The 22,134-nt window shown below is 50.9% G+C and overlaps 1 pseudogene; it reads left to right on the top strand.

The window, feature by feature from the left end:
• The first annotated feature begins 8,472 nt into the window (after window positions 1-8,472).
• On the top strand, window positions 8,473-17,300 carry LOC128948683 (interferon-induced very large GTPase 1-like; annotated as a pseudogene).
• The last annotated feature ends 4,834 nt before the right edge of the window (window positions 17,301-22,134 follow it).

Here is a 22,134-nt window from a genome sequence, read left to right as displayed (position 1 = left end):
GGTGTGCGGGGTTTTGGGGGACTGCAGTGGGAACTGAAACTTGGGTATGGAAGGGATGGGAGGTGCAGTGAGCCGCAGGGTTTGGTGGCTTTGCAGTGACACCCAGGGGCTTGGGGACAGGGGGTTGGTGCTGCAATGAGGCGTGGAGTGGTGGCAGGGGGCTGCAGGGTAACCTGGAGTTTGGGGACAGGACATTGCAGGGAAACCTGGGTTTTGGGTTGAGGCTCCAGGGAACCTGCAGTGGAATCCCAGTTTGGGGGTGGTTTTAGGGAAACACAGGGTTTGGGGGGATGGCTGCAGGGAAACCCGAGGTTTGTGGGTTGGGGGGCTGCAGAGACCCCCGGGGCTGTGTGGCAGAGGAATTTCAGTGAGTGAGAGCCGGGATTTGGGGGTCTGTGGGTGCAGCAAGGGCCAGTGTGTTAAAGGTGGGACCGTGTGTGACATGGGATCCCCCTTGCTGGCATGATCAGGGTGTGACTGGGAGCTTCTCCTCTGCCTGGGCTGGGGTCTGGGGAGGCAGTGGTGACCTGTCCCTGCACACAGAGAGCTCTGGGGCTGTCCCCCACAATGAAGGGGCTGTGGGTTTCCCTGGAGCAGGGCCAGCCCAGGAACTGCCCCAATGGAGCTCAGGACCATTGTGCTTCTGCCCCGTGGGTGCTCCCTGCAGTCACACCCATGGAACCCACATCATTCCCATCTCCTCGTGCCTAGCTGTGTCTTGTTCAAAGTGCTGGGAAGCTTAGAAGGAATTGCTGGAAGTGGCAGCAGGCTCTGTCGTGGCATTTAAATCCATGAGGCCTGATTTTGGGCCAAAGTAGGTGACATCCTGAACACGGGGGAATGCTGGATCCTGTGTTTATGTGGAGAGGAGGGTGTTTTCCATATTTGTTTCTTCTCCCATGCCAGTCATGAAGTAGAAAGGCTTCACCTCACCTTCTTTGCTTTGCTCTTGTTGTGGGACCCGTCATGGGGGGCCACGTTCCAGTCATCCTTCCAGGGTGGCTCATGGAGTGTCACTTGAGAGTGTGGGACAATCAGGGCAAGTCTGAGGCCTTCAGGGAGCACAGCTCCTCCTGGAGCCATCTGTGGGGGCTGGGGTGGCCAGGGCTTGCTCACACTCCTCTTGCACCCTGGTGAGGTGGAGAGAAATGGACTTGGGATGATGTGTCAGGGTGCACGAGACTCCCTGTGGAAGGCTGGCTGTGTGGGGATTCATCAGGAAAATGTCTGCGTGTTTAGAAAGGCAGGGAACGACTGTGGGTTTGTGTGGGTGCTGGAGAAAGGTAATCAAAACACTCAGCTGTGAGCCAGGCCTCCCAAAGGGACTGGTTTGGCTCCTGCAAAGACAACTCTTTTGCTCCAAGAGGGAGACTGTTGGATGTTCAGCCTGTTTCCAGTCCTGCTGGAGGGATTGCTGGGGTTGCTGTTGTCCCTCTCAGCACCAGTGCAGGGACAAGGGGGTCCCAACTTCAAACCCTTCTGGATCATGTGGCAGGGACCAAAACTGCTGCCGGGTTATTTCCTGAAGGCGCCTCAGACAGAAATGCTGCTGCAGTTGAATGTGGGAGCAGAACCCTGAAAGGCACCCGGGATGAAGAGGAAAGTCCCACACAGCACAAAAGCCTCAGCCACTCCCTGTCCCCAGTTGGGCACTGCTGGGGTGCTCCCTGGCCTTGCTTTGGGGGCTCAGGGCTGGAATGTGGGAGCAGGGCTCTGATGGAGCTGTGCCCAAGGACAGGAGAGCTTTGCCCCAGAGCCTGTGGCTTTACTGAGTCAGCAGAGGCTTGGACAGGAGTGGGTGGGTTCACTGAGTGCTCCAAGGGCAGCATCTGTGCCCCACTCGTGTCTCTGCCCTGCTGCCTTCCTTGCTTGCTCCGTGTCTTGTTTCCTTGGGGAGCTTTGTTCCTGGCTATTTTAGCCTTGGGAAAGTGGCGGATCCAGCACAAATCTCAGTACTGGGTCACCTATTCCAGCCTTGATTTAGGCATTGAGGTTTGGTGTGCTCTGCCCTTTGCAGCTTCCATTCTGCCCTTTCTAGACAATGGACTCTCTCCCCACCTCCTGGCCTGCCTGGCTTGGGCTCTGGGTGGTCCCTCTTCCAAGAGAAGCCCCCGCTCATCTTCCTTCATCCACCGTGACAGACAAACAGAGATGTGAGCCTTCTCATCGAGGAATCACGATAAACTCCCGTGTAAGAAAACCCCCCTTGCATCTTCTCTCAGAGACTGGGACTGAATCCCCCAACTCGGGGGAGGTGTGCAGTGACGGGGGGAGGAAAGCTGCCCAGAATAAGCACAGGTGCGAGCACTGGGCCATGAAAACAATGGTGCCTGTTGCCTGGCTTGAGTTGGTGTACCCCTTATTCTTTCACCCCCCCCCCTTAAGACCTTTGTTTCCTCTTCCCTTCCCCCCAACGAAAAATCGTATACCTGGAGCCCTGGTTAGCCATGCTTTTCGAGATCTCCCCAGCATAACAGGTGGATCCTCGACTAGGCTGGACCAAAAGGACATCGTCTCTGTGTTGGTAGCTATATCCCCTCTCCCTCTTTCTCTTTCTCTACCTTTTTCCCTCTATCACATTTTTGCTGTGGTTATTTCAATAAAACTGCATTTGTTAAATGTTACTGCAAACCCCCTTGTACCGTGTCGGTTTTTGCACCCTGAGATCACTCCTACGAACCGTCAGGTCATCCGTTCACTAGGACGGACCCTGACAGCTGGGCCTCAGCCTCTGAGCTGTGCCTGGCAGAAGCTCTTGGGCCACACACCATCGATTTGGAGAAGAGACAGTGGATTTCAGGGAGTGTGGAGAAGTCAGCATATCCCCAACAGGGAAGGAGCCTGTCCTTGGAGAGGAGCTGGTGTCAGTGGAGCTGACAGAGCAGGAGCAGAGGAGCTTCATGCAGGATGATGCCCAGCCCTCTCCAGCCCTGGCTGGGTCCCTCCTGCCATGGAGTCAGGAGTGCAGATGGTTTCAGTTTGCAGTGTGCACGTTCCTGCTGGCTGGGGGTGAGGCAGGAGTGTGCTCCTGCTGTGCCAGGCTGGCAGGGGCAGAGAGGGAATGGTTCTCTGGCTGCTCCTGAAGGGACACTGAGGAGCTGCTGAGCCTGAGGAAACCGTGCAGCACAAGGTGCAGAGCTGGCAGAGAGGGGGTCATGGTTTAATGGTGCAGGAGAAGATTTCCTCCGTTCACTGGTGGCAGCAACTGGACACGAGCCTGAGTGTGCCAGAGGCCACCAGCCCCTGGGCTGTGCCAGGTCTGGGGTGGCAGCAGGCCCAGGGCAGTGCCCGTCCCCTGTGCTGGCATTGCTGGGGCACCTCCAGTGCTGGGGGCAGTTCTGGGCCCCTCCTGACAGGAGAGACCTGGAGGGGCTGGAGCGTGTCCAGGGAAGGGAACGGAGCTGGGAAGGGAATGGAGCCCCAGGAGGGGCTGAGGGAGCTGGGAAGGGAATGGAGCCCCAGGAGAGGCTGAGGGAGCTGGGAAGGGAATGGAGCCCCAGGAGAGGCTGAGGGAGCTGGGAAGGGAATGGAGCCCCAGGAGGGGCTGAGGGAGCTGGGAAGGGAATGGAGCCCCAGGAGAGGCTGAGGGAGCTGGGAAGGGAATGGAGCCCCAGGAGAGGCTGAGGGAGCTGGGAAGGGGCTCAGCCTGGAGAAAAGGAGGCTCAGGGGGGACCCTGTGGCTCTGCACAAGTCTCTGACAGGAGGGGACAGCCAGGGGAGTTCAGGCTCTGCTGCCAGGGAACAGGGACAGGACAAGGGGAAATGGCCTCAGGCTGGGCCGGGGCAGGCTCAGGGTGGACATCAGGAGGAATTTCTGCATGGAAAGGGTGCTCAGGCCTTGGCAGGGGCTGCTCAGAGAGGTTTGGAGCGCCCATCCCTGGATGTGGCTCTCAGTGCTCAGGGCTGGGGACAAGTTGGGTATCAGTCATAGGTTGGATTTGAGGGTCTGGGAGGTCTTTTGCAACCTCAGTGGTCCTGGGATTCTGTGCCTGTAACACTCCTGCAGCAGGGAATTCTTTGGCTGGAGGAAATATCCCTCTGGAGACAGGCTCACCTAAGCTGGGAACAGAGGGACCAAATCCATGCTCTGTAGGTGATGTGTCCCAGCCCTGCCTGGCAGCTGCTGAGGCTTCCCCTGAGGCCGGACAAATGCCAGCTGTGTCTGCTCCAGCACTTGTGACTTGCCAGCCTGGGACAGGTGATGGCTGCTCCTGGCAGGCTGGAAGTCTCAGTATCCAAACTGCAGTGCTTGTTTTGAGGCCATGGAGCAGGATTTGTGTGTCCACATGCCAAGGGAAAAGCAATCCAGGTACGCTGCTCAGGTTGAGTGCTGAATGTCCTCTGCCAAACCTCAACGCTCTGTTACTGTCAGGTGTGGGGTGTCCCCTGCCAAGAAAGCTGCAGCCAGGCCTTGTTCCTGCTTTGCTTCCTCTGCTGGAGAGGTGTCCAATGAAGGCCAGGTTGGACGGTGCCTGGAGCAAGCTGGGACAGTGGAAGGTGTTCCCTGTCTTGGAATGGGGCAGCCACTGCTTCTCTGGGAATTCCATCCCAGCCCCTTACAACTCTTTGAGGGAAGAATTCCTTCCCAATATCTCATCTATCCCTGTCCTCTTGCAGTGGGAAGCCATTCCCCCTTGTCCTGCCCCTCCAGGCCTTTCTCCAAAGACCCACTCATGCTTTTTTTACATGTCTATGTATCCAGCCATCACAGTTTACAATATTATCACCAGAAGTCAATACAGGAGTTAAGGGTCAGAGGTCATCAAAAGATTAGAGTTGTCTGTGAGCCAACTCACACCACAGCTGGTGTGCTATTTTGATCCTAAGTCAATGATCTCACTCCAAAAGAGTGGTTTCACTTTTGCTGCTCTGCTGCAATAAAACACCTGATTTCCTGGAATTACTCCAGAATATTTTTTCATCCACACATAGCCTGGCTTGTGCCTAAAAAATCATTCCATCACACAAGATCTTTAGTAGATTTTTCCCCCAAATTTATCCAGTCAAAACCCGTAGAAATCCTTTGGCTCAATGTTCATTGGTCCCGAGTTGTGCTGTTGCTAGTATATAGTTTCCTATTGATTACAGATTTCTTTCCCACCTATGCTAATTTGGTCTTTATTCCTTGATTCTCTTATCAGTTTTTTCTGTACCAGGTGTATCTGCCTGTGCCAGAGGTGATGTGTGGAGTCGATGTTCCTTGCTGGTCGATTTTTTTTGTGTATCCTCTGTGCTACTCCCAGTTTGGTGAGATGTTCAGCTCATCAGGCGCCCAGTGCTGAAACAGTCTTTTGAAAGAAACTTCAGATCTTTTTCCTGCAGAGCAAAGGTGAACAAAACCCCTGAGTAAAATTAGATAAAATTTTGTACAATTTCCAACAGGAGCATCCTGTTCCTGGTGTTTGTCCTTTAATCCCTCCCCCCTCAAATCCAGGGCATTTCCCTCCTGCCCTATGGCTTCCTGCTCCAGGGGGTCCTGCAGCCTTGTGCCAGTGTTGAGGGAGAAACACCCCCCCAGAGCAGCAGCGTTTCTTCTATGCCTAAAGCAGAGGGAGATTTTGAGAGCAGCCTGGCCCCATGGCCTGGCACCCCAGATCCTCGGTGCTGGCACCACCTGTGCCCTCTTCCTGTGCTGGAAAACACAATGGCAGCTGCTGGTGGCAACCCCTGGGCCAAGGGACTTGCCCTTGTTGTCCCCTGGGTATTGTTAATGGATGCTCTGTGGGTTTGCCAGGATGGCTCTGGCTGCAGGAGCTGTGCTGAGTGAGGGTCCCTGTTTCCCATCTCCCTTCTTCTGGCCTTGACCCAGCCCAGTGAATCTCCCTGGCCTGCACAAGCTCAGGGGCTGATGGCTGTGGAGGTTGTCTCTGGTGTCCCTGGGCTGTTCAGAGCACAGAGCTGATGTGATGGCACCAACAAACATCTCCCCCAATCCCTCCTTTCCTTAGAGCTGGGAGTGCTCACCTGGAGAGGAGAAGGATCCAGGGAGAGCTCAGAGCCCCTTGCAGGGCCTGAAGGGGCACCAGGAGAGATGGAGAGGGACTGGGGACAAGGCATGGAGGGGCAGGATACGGAGAATGGCTTCCACTGCCAGAGGGCAGGGATGGATGGGATATTGGGAAAGAATTCCTCCCTGTAAGGGTGGACAGGCCTTGGCACAGGATGTCCACTTCTGGGATTCCATGATCCAGGCTAAGGGGAGCAGGGTGAGTGGTTTCTAGCCAGGAGCCCCAGTCTCTGCCCAGCTCCTGCTGCCTTTCATGGAATCATAGAATCATTAAGGTCAGATAAGACCTCCGACATCATCAAGTCCACTTGGTACAGGAAATGTTTTCATCCCAAACAAGGCAGCAGCAGTTTCACTTTCCCACTGCTGCAGCAAAACACATGATTTACGGGAAAGCAGTAGCGGTTCCCTCCCAGCCCCGATAAAAGGGGGAGAGCAAATCCCTCCAAAAGAGCCGGAGCTGTTTGGTCTGAGAAGTCCAGTCTGAAGCTGGACTTCTCCGAGCCCGGGAGTTGCAGGGCCCGGAGGGAGAAGGTAAGGGCATGGGCATGGGCATGGGCACGGGGATGGGCACGGGCATGGGCATGGGCATGGGCATGGGCATGAGCTGTGGGACTGGGAGCTGGAGCAGCCGGGAGCGGGATCTTGTTGCTCTCCTGCCTCCTGTTCCCTGTGCTTTGCCAGGGCTGGGGAGATGGCAGGGCAGGAGCAGAGGGGGCTGAGGACAGCGGGCGGGCGCTGTGCGCTCCGAGCGTGGGCTGCAGGAAGCCGCCTTTGCTGGCACCGCTTTGGGCAGCTCGGGGGAGCCGTGTGCGCTGCGGGGGCTGAGCTGGGAGGGCCCCGGGCTCAGAGCGGTGGGAGCGGAGCGGCGGGGGAAGGAGGAGGGATGCGGGGATGCAGGGGCACAGGGAAGGCTGCAGAGACGCACAGGCTGTCCCGAGAGCCGGCAGCGGGGCTGGCCGGGCACAGATGGCGAGCGGAGTCCCTTCCCTGCCGCCAGCCCGTGCCCGGCCGGGAAACGCTCCCCGCAGGCGGGGCCGACCCTGCCCGGCCCGGGCACCCCCAGCCCCGCGGCGGGGCCGGATGGCTGCGCTCCCCTGAAGGCAGGAGCCGGGGGATCATTCCTTTTCCTGCCCCTGCAGGGAGGGTGGGATTCTCCTCCCTTACACTCTAAGCATCACCACCCGAGCGCTCCGGTCCCTGGGACAGCCCCACAAAGGCAGCAGTGTTCCCAGAGCCTCTTTCCCTGGGCCAGGGCTGCGGAAAACACTCTCGGGGAGCTGTTCCTGTGAAACAGGGTGCAGGCATTCCCATGGCAGGTGCTGCTGCCAGCCTTGCTGCTTCCCTCCTTTGCTTCCAAGGAGGAACTCGGTCCCGAGTTATGCCCTGAATGTGCTCAGTGCCTCTCTGCGGGCGCTGACACAGTCACATGGGGCTTTTCCCCTATTCCAGCAGCACTGGGAAGCTGTGCAGGGAGTGCCAAGGGTGCCTGGGGGCAGGTTCAGGGTGTGACTGAGCTGGAGTTAATGTTGTCCAGGGCAATCTCTGGCTCCTGAGACTGAACCAGTCCTCACAGTGCTCCAGTGGGAGAGAATCTGAGAGGGAACTGGGCTGGGACAATGGCTCAAGTGGATAAGCTCCAGCAGTGACCCTGAGCCAGGAGTTACATTCCTGAGCAGCTGTCCTGCACTGAGCTTTGCTGCCCAGGGAGCAGCTGGACATGTGCACAAAGAAAACAATTGGCGTCGGAAATCCCTACTGTGCTCTGCCAGCACACCCAGCTTTCCTCTGCTGCTGAAGTGCCCTTATCTCAAGACAGCAGCTTTTCCTGTTTCTGCTGTCCCCTCCTGTCCCCATCCTGCTGGTGGGAGCACACGAGCTGCTGGGGGGGCTCAGGGCCTGCTGGGATCCAAGCCCAGCGCTGCTTCTCCTCCCTCTCTGGGGCCCTGAGCTTCCCCCCAGCAGCAGCTGCATGATGTGGGCAGTGGTGGGACAGGGCCCTGCTGCCCCACTGGCAGTGCTGTTCCCCTGGCTCTGCCCCCTCCTCACCTTGTCTGCTGCCCCCAGAGCACAGATTTTCCCTGCACAGCCTCTCACCCATCAGCACCCCCAAGTCCTTCTCCTCAGGGCTGCTCTCAATCCATTCTCTTCCCAGCTTGTGTCTGGGCCTGGAATTGCCCAGACCCAGGGGCAGCACCTGCACTTGGCCTTGGTGACCCTCAGGGGCTTTGCTCTGTTCCGCCTGTCCAGCATGTCCAGCTTCCTTCTGGTGGGGGAACATGGATGTAGGTCCCAGGTGAAACCCTGATCTGGTCACATCCCCAGAAGAGCCCTAAGGACTCTTTGCTGCCCGGGCAATCCCCAGTGGAGGAGAAGGGTTGGCCTCCAGCGCTCCCTGGAATGAATCTGCCATTATCATGCGTTGCCTTCTGCTGACTGTCTGCTCTTCTCCTTTAGGATTTCGGGCCTTTCCTTCCTGCTGCTCTTTCTCCTGAGTTCTCGAGGGGTTCTCATCTTCTTCTCCACACCCACCGTGTACCCCAGGCCTGCCCCTGCGGCTGCGCTGTGTCCCCTGAGCTGGGGCTCTCGTCTGCCAGTGTCTGTTGGGAAGCCAAGGCTGGGAGCAACAGGAGCATCTGCTGTGAGGTGGGTGAGAGGAATCAGAGCCCAGAGCCCTTGCACACATTGCCCAAATCTGCAGGGATTCCTGAGGGAAAGCTGCCCCTGAAGGCTCTGGAAGCGTACATGAACCCTCGGATCTATTGAAGCTGAGTCTAATCCCCTTCAATCAATTCCTGTGCTGGTGTCAGTGTTGCGGCCTTGGTGGGACACAAGATGAATACTCAGAAGGATTTTTTGCAAGGAATAAATCTCCCCACTATCCAAGTGAACTGAGACCAGGACAATTCTCGTAGTTGCGTGCAAGAGTCAGAACCTGAAAGGTTTAAAAGCAGTTGATCAGTTAAAGGTTTGCAGGGCGCTTTTCCTCCTGTCACCAGAGATTTTGAACTTGGTGGCTCTGTGGCGGCTGAAGCCAAGACTGCCACCAAAGGGCACCTGCCTGATGTGTCCCTCTGAGCTAACGAGCAGCAGATCATGCAGGCCACCTCTCTGAGTTGGCTCCCAGCATTTCCAGTCTCCCCTTAAGGGCCTCCAGGATGTCGCAGGCACAGCTGTGGGCAGGGACAAGGTGGATTTTCCCCCTGCACTGGGGTGGGCCCCTGAGGGTGCCAGGAAGCAGCTCCTGGGAAGAGGTCAGAGAGGGGCCAGGGAGGGGCTGCGCTGGCAGCTGGAGCAGGAGCACAGCTCAGAGCCCCTGGGGAGCATGGGGGGAGTGTGTCTGGGGAGTGTGGGGTGCCCATGGGGGGAGTGTGTGAGCACTGCCTCCGGGTGCTGGGAGCAGCAGGCTGTGCCAGGCAGTGAGCAGGGCAGCCGTGGGCTGGGCAGAGGGTGCAGGATGCAGGCAGGGCTGTTGGATGGGCAGAGGGGCTGTGCCAGTGCTCCAGGGAGCCAGGAATGGACCCGGCTGTCTGCACTTGTGGATGGAGGAGTTCTGCTGGGAGGATGTGGGTGATGGTGAAGGCAGCACCTTGTCCAGGGCAGGTTATGTGTTTGAGTGTGTGTTTGTCTGTGTTTTGTGTGTGTCTGTGTGTGTGTCTGTGTCTGTGTCTGTGCCTCTGTGTCTGTGTCTCTGTGTGTTTCAGTGTGTGTGTCTGTGGGGGTGTCTGTCTGCGTGTTGTCTCTGTCTGTGTGTCTGCATTTGTGTCTCTGTGTGTCTGTGCTCTCTAGGGTTGATCCTGCAAACAGGAAAGCAACAGGCACATCCAGGCTGCTGGGAAGGAGTCCCTGGCTCTTGTGCCATCCCAGGCCTGGCTACAGCAGACGTGTGGGAGCAATACCCAGGGCTGCAGCTTCTGCAGAGCCTCTGCCAGAAACCTGGGGCCTCTGACAACACCTTAGGGAAAGTCTCTGTTCTTCCTCCACAGCCATGGCTTCACAGGAGGACACAAAGGAGGGGAATGCTAAGGCCCAGCTCCTGGCAGAGGCATTTGAGAAGGAATGACTGGATGCTGGATACTGGCTGCCCAAAGCGTGACAGATCCTGGGAATCAAGTGCAGAGAAGCCCTGCAACATCTGGAATATAAAGATTACCTCAGGCTGGAGTGTGAAGTACAGAATTCCTGGGAGAAAAAGGCACTCCAGAAACTCCTGATAATAACACATGACAAAAGAGCCTCTAAAGATCTGCAGGAACAGTGCTTGGAGAAGACAAAGCAGAGACAAAATATGGCCAAACAAGCTCTGAAGGATCTGACAGAAATGTTCAACAGCTGCAGCCACAGCCAGGATGCACTGAGGCAGAAAGCAGAGACTCTGTGGAGAGCCATGGAGATTCCCAAAGAGTTCTGGCCATCACCAGAGAAACCCTTGGCAGATGTGCTGGAGAGCATCCAGAAGCAGCTGGAGCAGCAGGAGCTGTCAGCAGGCAGGAGGGAGAACATCCCTGACACGGAGGTGCTGAGGTGGGCATCCTGTGCACTGGCCCTGCAGGGCATCTACAGAACCAGCAGACCTGAAGATGTGCTGGCAAAGCGAGAGCAGCTCCTCAGGGTTCCTGAGGGATTCCAGCTCGCTGGTCCAGAGCAAGGATCGCTGCTTGAGAAGAAGGAGTTCTCCTCCTCTGCAGCAGAATCCACTTTCACCAAGTCCATGGAGCAGCTGGGGTTCAGCATGAGCGTTTCTGCCAAATTTTCATTGTGGGGGATTAATCTGGAAGGGAGTGTAGATCAGAGCACGTCCTCACATTCACAGCACACTCACCAGTCCCGCTCTGAGCAGAGCTACTTTTGCACCACCAAGTACCAGTACATCCCTCTGGCCTCCTGCTACTTCCAAAGGCATCAGCTTCACCTCTCAAATGCGGCTCTGAGAGAGCTGCAAGACATGGAGCACCTTTTGAGCTTCACTCAGGGAGAAGACAACCCCACCTTGGTGAAGATGTGTGAGAGCTTCTTCAGCAGGTTTGGGTCCCATATAAACCAGGGTCCTATCCACTTTGGGGGGATATTCTGGTGGAAGGCGTCTACAGAAGGATTCCGAGCTGAGCAGCGGGAAGAGGTGAAGCGGCAAACGTCTGAAGCACTGAACAGCTTTGTCAGGAAGAGCTATGGTGACTTCCTGGCTAGTGCTGCAGGGGCCTTGGATATTTCCAAATCCAGCTCACAGGCTTCTGTCCTGGGGAGAGCCGGAGAGAGTTCTCATGCAGCGATTCAGCTCTACGTGGTCAACACAGGGGGCCCAGCAGACACAGCTTCCTTTCCTCAGTGGAAAACGGGGCTCGTGTCTGATAACACAACGTGGTGCGTTATCGACCGTGGCTTTGAGCTGATCCCAGTGTGGGACATCATCCTGTGCAATCACTGTGGGGATTTTAAGTCTGCTGGTCAGATGAGCAGAGCCCTCAGGGCTGGGTACAAAAAGCTGACAAATCAGAGCGTCGGCACCGTTTTTGGAGAGGAATTGAGCAGTGCAGTGCAAGAGGCCAGAGATTTCATGGAGACTGTGAAGGCCTGGAAGGTGACAAAAGTGGATGAAAAGAAGCTGCTCATGCTGATGGAGCTAAAAGATGATCTGAGTGCAAAAACCAGGAACCCCAGTGTGTGGATCAACGTGTGCCTGTCAGACAAAGCCCTGCAGGACTTCCTGGTGAACACTGTGCGGAGCTGCCAGGAGTCACCTCCAGAAAACACCACCTCTATCAAGGCAATGTTGCGGAGTCTCCTGAATCCTCATATCTACTCTGTCAAGGACTTCCCTGAGGCTTCCTTCATTATGCAATGGGTCTTCCAGACTGAGCAGCTGCTTCCCAGATCTCCCAAAGTCTCGGAGCTTCAAGAGCTCATCAAAACACTGCAGCAAATGCAGGAGCACATCCATGCTGTCACCTATGCACCAGGAAGCTCTGCTTCTGATGTTCATGAAGCAAAGATAGAAGCCACCCTGACCAGCAGCCTGGCCATTTATTCCTTACTCCAGTCTCTCCAGGAACAGGCTCAGAAGGACATGGAGCTGTTGGTGCTCTTGATTGTGACCAGCACAGGGTACCAGGTGGAAAGCAGCACTTTTCAGCACCTCCTTGGACATCCAGAAATTCAGTACATGGCCAAGGAAATGGAAGCGGCACATGCGGAGTACGTGAACCTGAAGGAGCAAGATGCCAACAGAGCTGAGGCCTCCCTCCTGCTGATGGGTCTGACTGTGACACCCGAAAGTCAAAAGCTGTCCCCTGAGCAGAAGAGGGAGCGTTTGGTTTTCATGGAAGATCACATGAAAGGCTTGTGGTCCCCATGGATAAAGAATCTCCTCCAAAGGCACAGTGGAGACGAAGACTGGGAGAGGCTGGAACGGGACTTGGACTTCTTGATCAGTGGGTGCTTGGATGACAAATGGGATGAACAGAGGATGCAGAACATACTCAGAAACTTGGAAGACACTTTTCCAACACCCAAGGCCCACAGTAAATCCCAATCCAATTCAGACAGCAGGAAATCCAGAGCAAATGAAGCCATTTCAACCCATAAGTTCTTCCAGTTGCTCAAGCGCCTTGGACTGGAAAGTCACTATCCAAGGAAAATGGGGATGGGAGATTTCTGCACCATCTGCAAGACATCTCTGCAGGACAGCCAGCCCAGCCAGGACAAGGAACTGCCATTATACTTCTTGCGAAAGCTGTTAACTGTGGATTACCAGGTGAGGTACCTGACTTGCTGGGATGACAGCAACAAAAATCTTGCAGCCCTGGCACAAACCACTACAAAAGAGCACCAACACTCTGAAACCTTTGAACAATTTTTTGACAATCTGTTGGAAGCGGCCCCTGAACAGGCAAGCAGGGAAAGACATGTGCACCCCATGGACCTGCAGATGGCCATTTTCCATTGTGCTGATGACTTCCTGAGACAGACCCTTGCAGCCAAGCTGGCATTCTGCCAACTGGCGCTGCCTCTGCTGGTGCCCAACCCGAGCACTTCATGCATTGAGTTCCCACTCTACGCCCTCAGCCAAATCCAAAGGAGCTGGAAAGAGGTGGACAAGTCAGGAAAGCCAGCCCAAACAAAGAGGTACAACAACAAACTCATCTTTCAGGCACACACACCCATTGTGTCCTTCATCCGTATTGGCAGCTCAGCCTCCTCTTCCAAGTCCCAGCTCCTCAATGCTCTGCTCAGCAAACGCAAACACGACACTTTCTTCCACCGCCACTGCAGAGGCAGCACCAGAGAGCGTTTGCTGATGGAAGGGCTGGTGGAGATCACCTGGTACTGCCCCCGTGGAAGCCCCGATGACACCTTTGAGCGCTGCGTGGCTTTCTGTAACCTGCATGGAGATGCCAGGGATCACGGAGCACAGCTGCAGTTCCTGCAGGAGATATCTGCTGTCAATGTGGCTCTTGTGTCTGACTGGGAGCACATGGACAACAGGGGGAGAAAGCTTCTGCAGGACCTGTGGCAGTCACAAAGGCCTTTGGTTTGTCTTCTCACAGAAAAAGAGAACGTTGCAGCTGGACAAGCCAGCACAAAAATAAAAATAGGGATCAAGAACAGAAATGAAGCAGAACTGGTGGACCAGCTGACCAAGACAATTGGGAATCTCCTGGAAGGGTCTAATCCATGTTTCAGCCTGGAGGCCTGCGTGGACAAAGCTCGTCAGCATGGATTCGTAGTGGATGCAGATCGAGCTGCGTGTCTGACAGCCAAAGCAAAGGCAAAGGAGCTGGTGGAGCTTCTGAAGAAAGAGAAGCTGTCTGAGATCAAATCCCAGCTGCTGCCACTTCAAGGAAAACTGTGGTACCAGTGGTGCCAAAAGGACAAAGAACTCACTCGCTTGCAGGAGAAGAGGAACAAGAGCATTGAGCAGCATCGGAGCCAAATTGAAAATGAGAAGAAAGCAATAAGAAGAAAGCAACTTGAGCAAGCTTTTCCTCTGAACACACTGATGAAATCATTCCTTGGCTTTCTGCAGGCCCAGCCAGCAGACACCAAGAAATACTTCCTGCACTGGATGAAGGTCTTTATGGATGAACTCTCCTGTGGTCGCCTTAAAGAACTGAGGAGAGACTATCACAAGTTATGGTCTGAAATCCTTTCCAGAAAGAAAAGCAAGAAAAAATCCAATGGCAATGATGAGTTGCTGAGTCGCTTGGATGCCCTCTCTGTTGAAATCAACGATTCATCCATCGGCCTGGAGCACCTTCTGAGAGAGGTAGGGCAGATTTATGAAGCTCTGGAATTAATGAACTACAAGAAAGACAATTTTGTCAAACTGCCAGAAATTGCAGCAGATCTGATGGTTTCAGGGTATCCCATGGAGCTGATGGATGGGGATGCTTCTTACCTGCCCTTGCGCTGGGTGGGAGCAATCTTTGACAGCTTAATTGAGAGGCTGGGGGACAAACGAGTGTTTGTGCTCTCCGTGCTCGGCATCCAGAGCACAGGCAAGTCCACCCTGCTGAATGCCATGTTTGGTCTGCAGTTCAATGTCAGCGCAGGGAGATGCACCCGCGGAGCCTTCATGCAGCTCATCCCAGTGGGAGTGGAGCTGCAGCAAGACTTGGGCTTTGATTTTGTGCTGGTGGTTGACACAGAGGGACTCCGTGCCATTGAGATGGCCAATAAGCCGTCCCTGAACCATGACAACGAGCTGGCCACATTTGTCATTGGTGTTGGCAACTTGACTGTGATCAATATCTTTGGAGAAAATCCATCAGAAATGCAAGATGTTCTCCAGATCGCTGTGCAGGCTTTCCTGAGGATGAAGAAAGTCAATCTTTCCCCAAGCTGCCTCTTTGTCCACCAAAATGTGGGAGAAGCAACTGCCAAGGAGCAGAACATGGAAGGACGAAGGCGTTTGCAGGAAAAGCTGGATGAAATGACCGTGGTAGCTGCTCAGCAGGAATTCTGTGATGTCTCCTCCTTCAGCGATGTCATTGGCTTTGATGTGAACACCCACATTCACTACTTTGCTCACCTGTGGGAAGGAGACCCCCCAATGGCACCACCCAACCCCACCTACAGCCAGAATGTCCAGCAACTCAAGAGCAAAATCCTCCAGGCTGCCAAGGATTCACAGTGCAGCATTTTGAGGCTCTCGAGCCTGAAAGATCGTATTGGTGACCTCTGGAATGCTTTGCTGAATGAAAACTTTGTGTTCAGCTTCAAGAATTCCCTGGAGATTGCTGTCTACAGGAAACTGGAAACTGCCTTTAGTCAGTGGACCTGGAGGCTGAGGAGTCACATCTTAGATGTACAGATGAGACTGGACAACAAAATTCGCAATGGGGAGATGCAGAATGTCACCATAAAATACCTTGAAGGGCTGGTGCAAGAGACAAGTGATGCCATTGAGAAAGAAGTGGAAAAGTATTTCGGGGAAGACAGAGACAATGAGACACTGGTCCAGTGGAAATCAAGCACAGAGCTGAAGCTGCAAGAACTAAAAGAGACTCTTCTTCATGAAACAAGAAAGAAATGTGAGAATCTTATTGAGCTACAGAAGGAGCAGAGGAAACTGGATGCAAGGAAGTTGGAATATGAAGATGAGCTCCTGAGAAGGAGTCGGGAGCTGGCTGTGAGTCTGAAAGGGAAGAGCCTCAGTTGGAGAGAACTGGAGGAGAACTTTACTCATGTCTGGAACCAGTGGATTGCCCAAGTCTCCCGTGCTGCTCGTCCTCCAGAACCGCTGGATATTGATGCAGAAATCGAAGATGTCCTTCTTGAGCACTTTAAGGAGCCAGGTTTCCATGCACGGATCATGTCATTTCCCAAGGGCAGAGGGTTTTCTTTTGATCCAGATAAACACATCATGAAGAAAAAGTACTTTGGCTATTTCTTAAATCCCAGGGGCCTTTCCAAAGCTGATGTGATCAACTTTCAGCACATCACAGACAACATCATAGCCTGTGTGAGGGCAAACATTGCTAAGAAGGAAGAGGAGAAACGGAATTACAGTCGAAATTTTATTCATGAAATACTCAATGAAGTACAGAAAGGTGTGAACTCTGTCCCCAGCTATGCAAAATGTACTTTTAACAGAGAGTACAGCATAGATTTGTCTCTGTATCTGTGCACAATGGCAGCAGAAAGGTTTAAAGCCATGCATGAAGCATTTCAAATGGCAAATGACCCAGTTGTGTACTTGGTAAGCAAGAGAGAAGATTTCTTCCGATGTTTCCAGATTTCCTGCCAAGGAGCCACTTCTGTCACAACTTTTGCTGTTTTCCTTTGTGACAAGATTGAACCAGTTCTTCGCCGTGCAGTCTATGAGAGGACAGCTAAAGACATCGCTGAGGACATGTGGGACAAAATTACAGATTTCCAGGGCAACAGAGCCAATCTGGAAGTTTGCATCCTGAGATACCTGGCAGAACAGGAAAATTTTGAGTATTTCAAGCAGTACCTTATATCTCCACAACAGTTTTGTGAGAGTTACATTGAGACACGAGTTAGGAATCACTGTTTAGATGGGAGTAAGAGGCTGAGGATGTTTTTAGATGACTCCCTTAATCTTCTGCATCGAAACATCCTGTCAGCTGTTTCTTCATCAACCCAAATTGTCAAAGACAGAAAAGACAGAGACGACAAAGTCTCTCTCTGGTTGGATGAATTTTGCAGGGAACTGACAGAGGTGATCAACTTGCCCAGAAGTGACCTGAAGGGCATTGAGCACCTGGAGGTCACAGACATTGAGTTCCTGAGCAGTGCCATGACAGAAGCTCTGGATGACCTGAGGGAATGGCTCATGGAAGAATTGGCTGGTGCTGACCTGAGCTTGTTTCCAAGGCAGCCTCACACCATCCTGGCAGAGCATTTTTCGGGATGCTGGGCACAGTGTCCCTTTTGTGGGGCTGTCTGCACAAACACAATGCAGAATCATGATGGAGACCATCAGGTGGTCTTCCATCGCCCACGAACTTTGATGGGATGCAAGTGGCACGGGACAGACCACCTAGATATTAGTATTTGTTCCATCAATGTTGCAAGTGATATTTCATTCAGAGTTCATGACAGTGAATGGATCCCCTACAAGAGATACCGGGATGCTGGACCCCCTTATTCCAATTGGAAAATTCTTCCTGATTCATCCATGCAGGCGTACTGGAAATGGTTTGTGTCTCATTTCAGAACACAGCTGGAAGCTCTTTACAATGCAAAGTTTCAGGGCAAAGGAGAAATCCCTAAGGCATGGCAGAGAGTTACAAAGCAGGAAGCTCTGTCTGAGCTGGACAAGCATTAGGCCACGTTGGGGAGGAAGAACCACAACAGCTTTGTAGTTTAGGAGAACTTTGTACCAGGCTCTCCACAAAATGCATTTACAATGATGACACTCTCAAACCATGTTCAGATAAAGGCATCTAACTTTTCCCACATTTGGTGAAATAATGTTACTGTGGCGATTGCTAAGCAACACCTCGCTTCATGAGAAGGCCAGAGTCCTCTTGTCTTCTTGCATGATCTTCTTAAAGAATATTATGAACCTCAAGAATTAGAGAATTCTTGCTTCATTAGTAATGGAATTTTGTGCTGAGTTTCAGTACCAGGGAGATCCACAATTAAGTGTTACTCCCTATCATCCTTTGTACAGAAACTCAAGCTTGTGGTGCAATTGTACTACCCCATTGCCTCCTGAGGGTGAAATTGCTGACCTAGATGAGTCCCCACAGATATTGCCAAGAAGATATTAGCTCATTTGTAGAGATAGAGCCTGGCAAGGCATTCCCCCATAAATTAAATTGACCCATGTAGCCTTGGACAGCTCACTGTGATAGCACGTAATGTTAAAAAAACCATCAAGAGAAAACATAGAGAAAAAAGATTTACCTATCATTCTGAAGAAAACTGTAACAGCCATTTCAAACCCTAGAATCCTGCAAAACAACTTACAACAGCTTTATTTCTACTTCAACCTGCCTCAGGTGAGGCATTAAAACAATTAAACCAATTGAGGTGTTGGCTGAGCAAAGTAGTCAATACTACTTCCATTGCAATTAGTGACATGATGACAGATGATAGTGCTGTCAAACATGCAACCTTACAGAACAGAGCCGCCATCAATTTTCCTTCACTGGCACATGAACACAGTTGTGAAGATTTTGAAGGACTGCATTGTATGAACTTATCTGACCATTCAGTGTCCATCCAAAAACAACTTCAACAACTGAGAGGTTTTACAAATCAAATTAAAACAAATGATGGATCATAGTTAGACAACTTGTTTGAAAGATGGAGTTTTACAACTTAGATAAAAGAACTTTGCAAAATAGGTTTATAGGTATTGATTGTTATAGCAGCAATGTTAGTAATATTGCCTTGTGTACGTCACTGTGCATGAAAAACGATGAACAAGGCCATCAAAAAAGTGTTTTCTATCCAAGAGAGAGGAAATGTGAGAAATAGATTTGGGGAGAGTTCTCAAGGCCTGACAAAAGGCCCACACAGTAAGCATCTGCATGCAAACTTTGAGATAAGAAATGCTGACTTAGAAATGCCACAGAATAAGGCAGATATCGTTCAGAGAGAAATAGAGCTAGAAAAAAGTTTTGAAAGATGGCTTGCAAATAAGATTAGATACTTTAGAGAAATAGAAAAATTAAAAAATGCATTGTAAGGGCACCCACAATGGGCAGTTTTAAATAAATGGCTTTAAGGCATCTCCAGCATAGTTTAGCAAAAACTAATAGGCTGAGAAACTCTTATAATGTTTTGTAATTAAGAAATAGTCAGTTTCCAATTGTGATGGCATGAATTGTAACATCTGTATTGTATCATCCTTCATATTAGACTGAAAAATAAAATAACAAGTTCTTTAAAAGCCTCTCAGTTGCCCCAACTCTGGGTCAGAAAAGGGCAAAATCTGACACCCAGTTGCTGCAGTTTTCCTGCTTGGAGAAAGGGCTGCAGGACCTGAGGCCAGCTCCACACTGGCTGCCAGCTGGGCTGCTTCGCTTTTGGGTGTCATCCTTCCCTCCCTCATTGCCGCCTCCTGGATCAACTGAGGCCGTTCTCCCAGCAGAAGCTGCTGTGCCTGCGGGCTCAGGAAAGCAGTGACACGACTGCCCCAGGCTCAGGCAGTGCTTTCACTCCCTGTCTCAGGGGTGCTGTGTCTCTGTCCAGGGCAGCCGCTCCTGCTCAGGTGCCTGGGGCTGCTGCCCTTCCCTCCAGCCCTCAGCCCCAGCAGGAGCTGCTCCTGCCCTTGGCCTCTCTGCTGAGCAAAAGCCTTTGGAGTGCCCCATGTGGAGAACCCTGTCTGCCAGCACCTTCTGCAGCAGCTCTCGGGGCAGTGCTGGTGCTGCCCAGGCAGGCTGGTGGCACCAGAGCCGTGCTCTGGAGAAGGTGGCACCAGCTGGCTCTGCCCCAGGGAGCTGTGGGGGTTTTTGCTGTGCAGGTGCTGAAACCACGCTGGCAATGGGAGGGCCAAGCCCTCCTGGAGAGCTGCTGAAGGGCTGCTTCAGCCTCATCCCCTGCAGGCTCTGTGGGAAAAATTCATATGATACGCTTGGCTCTTTGCAAATGTTAAAATGAATTCTATATGCGTTATGTTGAAAGGTTATGTTGTAAGAATCTCTTTTAAGTAGTGTGGTAAATAAAGTTTTTAGGCTATAGCATAATATAAAATAGAAACCATGTGATGGAAGATACTTTTCTAAGTAGCTCAATGAATTGATAAGAGATTCACACAGGGATAACAGCAAAAAGACACCAAAAATCCGAAGAGAAGAATTATTGCCTCCTTATCAGGAAGAACCAGACTTTGAGGGACCAAGACGATTGATTTACAAGATGAGGGGGAGTTGACAATAACCAGAAAAGACCCTTTGTTTGAAAATAATTTTTGCATCATGTATGAGATATATGAATATGCAACAAGCTATTGCTTTTAAAGATTAATCCTTTGTTAGCGAGGTGGGCTTTTGCTTGGCAGAAAGAGTAAAATGCTCCCAGATGTCTGTAACTCTTTGCTTTTTATTCTCTTCTCTTGGCCTACTCATATTATCCAAATGCTTATTACTCTAATTTTTTATTCCTATTTTCATAGCTATTTTATTACTAATAAATTTTAAAACAAGGTTTTGGCATTTTTCCCACTCTGCTAATAAAAGAGTTGATTTGGACTGCTCTGTGTCTCCTTTGTGTTCAGGGGAGCCACAGCTGGAAGTGACTCAAGCTCTGTGTGCTGCAGACAGGCAGGGGACAGGGGTGTGAAATACACATATTATATGTATTGGCTTTTCACAGATGTTGAAATGAATACTATATGTGTTATGTTGGAAAGTTATACTATATTAATCTCTTTTAAGTAGTGTAGTAAATATAGTTTTTAAGCTATAGCATAATATTAAAATAGAAACTATAGAAGATACTTTTTGTAACTAGTTCAAAAATCAAAAAAGATAACAAAGAAATTCTTCACGTTTTCCTATCTATATAAAAATAACAACAGCAGACACCAAAATCCCAGGAAAATAATTATTGCCTACTTATCAAGAAAAGTCAAACTTCCAAAAACCAAAAACGTGAATTTACAAGATGGGGGAGGAAGTTAAATTAAACAAGAACACACTAATTTGAAAAGAATGCTTAAATCATATATAAGATAAATTAATATACCATAAACTATTACTTTTAAAGACTAATCCTTTATTAGCAAAGTGTGCCTTTTAGCAAAATACCCAGCATCCAGACATCCATAATTCTTTAGTTTCTATTTTCTTTTATTTTCTTTATGGTTCTAATTTTTATTATCCTAAATTTTATTGTCCCAATTTTAATTACTATTTTAATTTCTATAAAACTTTCAAAATTTTAACAAAAGCAAATGTCGTTTTTCACATTAGGAAAGACAGGCACCCGATGCCCACACCACACACAGCCATCTCCCATCTTTTCTCCTTGCTTGAGATCCCAATCACCATCTCCCAGCCACCACCTCCGGAGGTTTCCGAGCCCACTTCAAGCACTCCTTGAGCCACAGGGGAGCCATTGTGGCCCCTCCGCCTCGCTGGGAGCCAGCAGCGCCCCCTGGAGCTGCAGGGGCATCACTGCAGCCTCTCTGCCTCGACTGAGTCAACAGCGCTCCCTGCTGGTGGTAGGTGTAACTGCACAAAAAGGAAATTTATGAGTAAGAAAAGGCTGGATTTGGTTGTTGGTTTTTTGTCCTCTTGCCTTACAGAAGGGATGGAACTACTGTCAGGCAAAAAACAATTTATTACTCAGATAAACATCAGCCTCAAAGGTCGTCAGATTTTAAAGGAGTAAGTGGTAGGCGATTGGTCAAAGTAGTCTCAAGTTTCTTCATTGCAAGGCAAAACATGACATTCTAATCCAATGGAAAGTTGTCACAAATGTTTTTCTAACCTATCACTTTTACTTAATTCTGCTGCACTGCATATACTTTAATCCAATGGGCTACTATTACACGTACACAGTTATACTTGTATTTATAACAGCTAAACTCAGCTTACTCTATACAATTACATTACTACACTATAAAACCCTTCGCCATCTTACCCAATACATTTTCTTACTTACTTAAGGCATATTCTTACTTGCAACTATAGAAACATGAGTTTATAATTTTTCTGCTTAATATCTGTGTACTTTTATTTTTACATCAATCCAAGCTTCTTTCAAGACTGAAAATCAAACACTTCAGTGTCTGTGGTAGTTTCTAAGTTTACATTTCCCGCAGCTGTTGTTGTTTGTCTTGTTATATCTGTATCTGTATCTATATCTATATCTATATCTATATCTATATCTATATCTATATCTGTCTGTATCTACGTCTATATCTACGTCTATATCTACGACTATTATCTATGTCTATCTATATCTTTCCTAGTAAAGAACATGTATTCCTTTCCCCATATCTTTGCCTAGAAGCCCAGTAATTTCAAAATTATAATAATTTGGAATAAGGGGTTCATCTTTCCATTCCAGGAAAGTTCTCACCTTCCTTGGCACACATCTCTCTGCTAAACCAGGACACTCTATCTTTCCAGCTTCAAGACAACACTCTCCTGTAGCTCGGGCTGAATAAAATCTTTCAGACTTTTTTTCCCTGATAACCGCAT

The sequence above is a fragment of the Melozone crissalis genome, unplaced genomic scaffold, assembly GCF_028551555.1.
Source record: "Melozone crissalis strain CALT ecotype California unplaced genomic scaffold, PUWL_Pcris_2 ptg000150l_1, whole genome shotgun sequence".
NCBI classification, from domain to species: domain Eukaryota; kingdom Metazoa; phylum Chordata; class Aves; order Passeriformes; family Passerellidae; genus Melozone; species Melozone crissalis.
Note: the sequence above shows the minus strand (reverse complement) of the source record. Positions and strands in the feature narration are given on the sequence as shown.